Consider the following 6000-nt stretch of genomic DNA (forward strand, 5'->3'; position numbering starts at 1 on the left):
GTAAATCCAGTGCACCAAATGAATCTCTTACATAATATATATAATTAGCCTCTTGTCTGAAAGTGTTAGAAGTACACATTGTCATGGAATGAGTAACGCAATTCCAATATTAAGCTTTTTAAAATATCACTGTTTGATGGAATGGAGAAGTTTTTTTTGTAAAAGTCTGAATTTTGATATAAGTGGACAATAATTAATATTGGCATAGCTTGTAGGAAAATTGCATCAAAAATCGCCACTGATACATTTCTGAAGACTTCTATTTCACACTTAATAATCATGTTTGCCAAAATTAATGGTGCTTGTGCTTGCATTTAAACAAATATAGTATATCGAGAAGTAAATGAGGGTGGGGACCAGGAGATGTTGAGAGAGTTGAGCGTGGCACGTGCAAGAAGAATGATTGTTATGGGAGATTTTAACTACAGCAGTATAAATTGGAGAGAGGAAGATGCAAGTGGCAATAAGGGAATGGAATTTCTAGAATTCATGAGGGACAAATGTCTTAGGTAACATGTAATAGAGGGAACAAGAGGTTCAAGAGTTTTGGATTTGGTTAGAGCATCAGAGGAGTTGATAATAACTGAGATGACATCTCTCCCATCATTTGGAGAAAGTGACAATATGGTTTTGACTTGGAAAATGAATAGACATGCAGGAGTATCAAAGAGACGGGAACGTATGTGGAATTATAAAGCAGGTGATTATAATAGTCTTAGACATCAACTTGGAGAAGTTTCATGGAGGGAGGAATTGGAAGGCCGGGATATCATTAGTGCTTGGGAAATTGTGAAGGAATATTTGTTAGCAGCAATGGTAAGCTGTATTCCACGAGTGAAGAAGAGGACACAATTTGGAGTAAAGTGGATGACAAACAATATTAAACAGGAGCAAAAAAAGAGGCTATGGAAGAGATATAAGGAGACAGTCAATTCTCCTCCTACTGGCCACATAGTGGCCAGTAGGAGGAGAATTGACTGTGGAAGAATGACATTATGGGATAAAAATGGGAATAGAGTGTCTGATGCAGAGGACATAGTGGAATTGTTCAATGAATACTTTATTGGAGTATTTCATCCTGGAGGAGTCAATTTGAATACTAGAGGGATAGGGCAGGTTCGAGGTTTAGAGGTGCAGGAGGAGAGTGTGTTCCACATACTGAGTACTCTGGTTGTTAGTAAAGCTGTGGGACCGGATGGTATTTCACCATGAGTTTTGAGAGAATGTGCTAAGGAACTGACAATGCCTTTGACCTGGCTTTTCAATGAAAGTGGCTGCAGGAAAGGTGCCCATGGAATGGAATGGAAGGAAGGTAAGATAGTGCCATTGCATAAGGGCAGTAGCAGACTGGAAGTGTCTAATTATAGGCTAGTTTGTGTGTCATCAGCAGTTAGTAAGATCTTGGAGAAAGTAGTGAGGGTAATGTTATCTGTGAGAGTCAACATGGATTTGTGAAGGGGCACTCTTGTTTAAACAATATGCTAGCCTTTTATGATAAAGTTACAAGATCATTAGATGAAAGAAAGGCATATACTGCCATTTTCCTAGACTTAGGAAAGTCTAGGAAAATTTTCAAATGCCTTACGTCTAGGACCATTTTCCTAGACATAATGCATTTGACAGGGTGCCACACGATAAGCGAATTCGAGTGAGTTTTGAGTGAATGAGGTCGGGTTTTTGCTGTCACTGTGATCGGACGTATTCCTTTAGACTCTGCCTAGTTGATTTTTATATAGGGTTTTTCGGGAAGCTCGCATTGCACTGGAACTAACACAGTTCGTGATCTACTATCTCCCCCTCTGTATGAAATATGCAGAGGTCTAATGGCCAGCAGGCCCCACCCGCAATGAGGACCAGTGGTGGTTGAATGATTTTTTTAGGGAGGTAGATCGCTGCACTGTGTCCAAGTAAGCTCCTGAAACTCCTTTTTCCTCGTTTTTTAGGATAGTCTCCTATAACAGACTAACTTTTTGCTGGTAGACGCTTATTCTAAGCTGTCTACGGGATTTGCTAGTAGACTCTCAGTCTACAGGATTACCCGGGAAACTGCTAGTTTCTCTCAAGCCAAACTATGGACTCTCGATACGATGAGCTTGATTTCAAACAGCTTTTGGCTGTCTTTAAGCATATTGGAGGCCTTCTACAAAGGAAATGGCCAGGTAAGGTGGCAATCCACCAAGTAGAAGAGGTGGATACAGAGGACTGTCAATCCCCTGACCCTCTCCCCAGCACTTCTCAAGATAACACCAGAGAGATTATGTCACCGGTTAATGACCAGCCCATAGTGGACTCAGATTACTCTACAGACTATCAGGTTGTCAGCAGAAAAAAGCGTAAGAAGAGTTCACCAGCAGCAGAGCCTGAAATTGTATATCAAATGGACACATCAGTGCTATCTGGTGCAAGAACAGAGACATATATACTGACACAGCCCAAAGAGAGGATACCACCAGTAATCCTGAGATCTAAGGAAAAATGGTCATCACATGCACAAATGATGAAGAACAATAACATCAAGTTCTCATCAGCCAAAAACACAAATGACGGAGTCCGCATACAGCCCGAAGGAACAACGGACTACCGCCAGCTCACCAGGCTTATGGATGAACAAAAATTACCATACCATACTTATCAACTAAAAAGTGAAAAAAACCTTAAGGTAGTGATCAGAGGATTGGTAGAAAACATAACATCAGAAGAGAGAGCTACTGACCTCAGATCACTAGGCTTGGAGCCGATCAAGATTTCTTGTATGTATCGAGCAGACAAGCGTCCCATGCCTCTGGTCTTAGTGGAGATCAGTAAAGATCAGAGAGAAATCTACGATCTCAGAATAGTCTGCAACTTGGTGATCAGGACTGAGCTACTGAGAAGAAAGGCATCGGCTGATCAATGCCATCGCTGCCAAAAATATGGGCATGCACAAATGCTATGCAGAGCAGACTACAAATGCATAAAGTGCGGTGGCAACCATCCCTCGCACACTTCCATCAAGCCAAAGACCATACCTGCTAAATGTGCGAACTGCAGTGGCCCACATCCTGCGAATTACAAGGGTTGTTCTCTACATCCATCTAACCTCCAAAAGTTTAGACAGGAGTCAGTCTCATCCATTCAGAATAGTATCATGAGATCTGCACCTGAAATCAAAGCGCAGGTAGTTACGCCAGATAAATCTTATGCTTCGGCGGTTTCCTCACGTAACACTGAGGTACTCCCTGCAACTAGCAGTCAAAACTCCTCAGCAATTCTTGCTGAGGAGTTTTGACTTAGGGGAGATGTTAACGGCCTTTAGCAAAACAAATCCAAGCCAGGCCGACACCAACAAATTCCTTAGGAATACTCAGGTCATCTTCTCTATGATTAATGACTAATCCGGCCTCAACATCAAATTCTATGCAGATAGTATTCTGGAATGCAAATGGTCTCAACAACAAAATTTTGGAACTACAGGAACTTACAGATCACTTACAAATTGATATTCTCCTCATTAACGAGACTCACCTACGTCCCTGCAATAATCCCAAACTCAGAAACTACTCGTTACTTAGAAATGACAGATGCAGTGCTAGAGGTGGAGGCAACTGAAAAGAAATCCCAAACTCAGAAACTACTCGTTACTTAGAAATGACAGATGCAGTGCTAGAGGTGGAGGCAACTGAAAGGAAACTGAAACTGTGAGAAAGTGAGTGAGGAGTGGTTTCTTTGCATGGAGGTTGGTTGAACCATGGAATGCATTGCCTGATGGAGTGGTTAGAGCAAGAACGGTCAATGCGTTTAAGGAGTGGTATGATAGACTTTGTGTTTCCTTGTAGGGACCTCCTTCGATGAGTCTTGATAGACTTGTGTTTCTTAGAAAGGACCTCCCGTGATGAGTCTTTTGACTCCATGAATTCCTGAATAATAATAATAATAAAAATTTAGGTAAGTTTCACAAAAAGCAACCGCTTTAGTGAAATTTTATGTTCGTGTTGACTGCTATATGTCATCATCTAATTGACATTATTCAGAAGTGGGGAAAATGTTGTTTGTGAAATCTTTAATCTGCAAACTCTTGATTTTTCTTCCATTACATTTCATATTAGGTGTTATTTTAGTTATTAGCAATGAACCTTTCACTTTCCTCGTTTACATATAATACTTAAACATCATTTTTCATGTGAAATGTGTGAATTTCAACCCAAATGTTATTTATTGTTGAAAGGAAGGTATGAGATAGAAAAAAGTCTATTCGGTTGAAACATATTTATACAGCAGATATTTATTATTAATATTATCATTACATGACACCTCCAGGGAGTCCAATAACTCATCGAGGGAAGGCACCTACTCTACAACTCTGTCTCCACCACTCAATTCACTGACTACAATGAACTGCAACTGCATTCATCATCTACACCAACGCCATCTACTGCCCACCACCACTAGTGGTATTTTCACAGATAAATCACAAACATCCATGCCCACACTGGGATTTGAACTCGCAGCCTTTTGGCTGGAGAGCAGATACACTAACCACTCGACCAACCAAGCCAATATTTACATATGGAAAGACATGGAACTTGTGGTCAAATGGTATAAAACCATGTTGTCAACTAGAAAACAGAAAAATCAACTTTATAAGAAACATCTCATCCAGCAAATAGAACACTACAAAAAATCTGGGTATGATAGTTAAACCATTCTATTTGTTCATTTACTAATGTATACAAAAAAAAAAAAATTCTTTCTTTTAAGGATACAGGATGGTCAGCATTCATTGTTAAGAATTTATGGAGACACAACACACGTGTTAAAAAAATTACTTAATATTAGGAAAGTAACATTCGACGTTTAGACCTCTGTATTGAGGTTATCATCAGGAAAATACATGTATAAGATACAAGCTACATACCACTACACTTTACAAAGGAAAAATTGTGTATAGTGGGGCAAAATCAGAGAGTTGTGTATGGTGTGGCAATATCAAGTAGGCAGAAGGTTTAAGTGGGGTTCTACAGGCCTCAGTACTGGGACCTGTACTGTTTAACCTTTATATCAATGACATTGTCAATGCATTGCAAGGGAATATTCAGTTGATGTGAATCTGGGAAGGACTATTAGTAATAGTGCAGATGAGGCAGACCTGCAAGAGGATTTGAATAAACTAGACAAATGAGCAAATGAATGGGGATGTCAGTTTAATGCAGCAAAATGTAAAGTCATGAAGTTTGGGATACATTGATGGGAGGCTGCATACTCGACTGTACTGGAGGAAGTAAGGGAGACAAGAGATCTTGGGGTGATGATTGAGAGAAAACTGAAATTCAGGGAACATATTGCAAAGCTGGTGAAGGTTACCCAGAGGATTGCTGACCTGCAGAGATAAGAGTTATCATTCCATTGTATAAGACCCTGATCAGACCACACTTGGCCTATTGTTCTCAAATTCGGTAACCAGGATTTGAAGAGGATAAATTAACTGTGGAAAGGGTGCAGAGGTGGATAACAAAGATGGTTTCAGGACTATACAATGTTAGTTATGGGGATCGGCTGAGGGAATGTGGACTGCAGAGTTTGGTGGATAGAAGAAGGAGAGGTGATATGATCAACACTTTTAACTGTTGAGAGGCAGTTACAGGGTTGACACTGGGGAGTACTTTCACTTGGGGGAACAGCGGGAAGGAGCGATGACAAGGGGGTCATCCCTGGAAGTTATGAAAGGAGGCAGTGAGCAAGAAGGTGAGGAGTGGTTTCTTTCTGTGGAGGGTGGCGGAATCGTGGAATGCATTGCCTGATAGAGTGGTGAGAGCAAGAACGGTCAGTGAGTTCAAGGAGTGGTATGATAGTAGGACAAAATTAATTTGAATGAAATGTGTTTAGAGATAAATTGCTATCTACACAATGAAGCAGTATGTACACTTACATAAGATGTTCTAAAATGCAATCAAATAATTATTACCAAAAATGATTATTATCAAAATAATTAATACCAGCAAAATGATTACCAAAATAATTAAT

General features: G+C 40.1%; 1 protein-coding gene across 1 annotated transcript in view; it reads left to right on the forward strand.

Annotated features, from left to right (window-relative positions):
- LOC150108077 (dynein axonemal heavy chain 3-like) overlaps window positions 1-6000 on the forward strand; it is a 170289-nt gene that overhangs the window by 78509 nt on the left and 85780 nt on the right. The window lies entirely within an intron of this gene.

Source organism: Typopeltis vanoorti, chromosome 3, assembly GCF_054136105.1.
Source record: "Typopeltis vanoorti isolate ZY-2024b chromosome 3, IOZ_Tvanoo_1.0, whole genome shotgun sequence".
NCBI classification, from domain to species: Eukaryota; Metazoa; Arthropoda; class Arachnida; order Uropygi; family Thelyphonidae; genus Typopeltis; species Typopeltis vanoorti.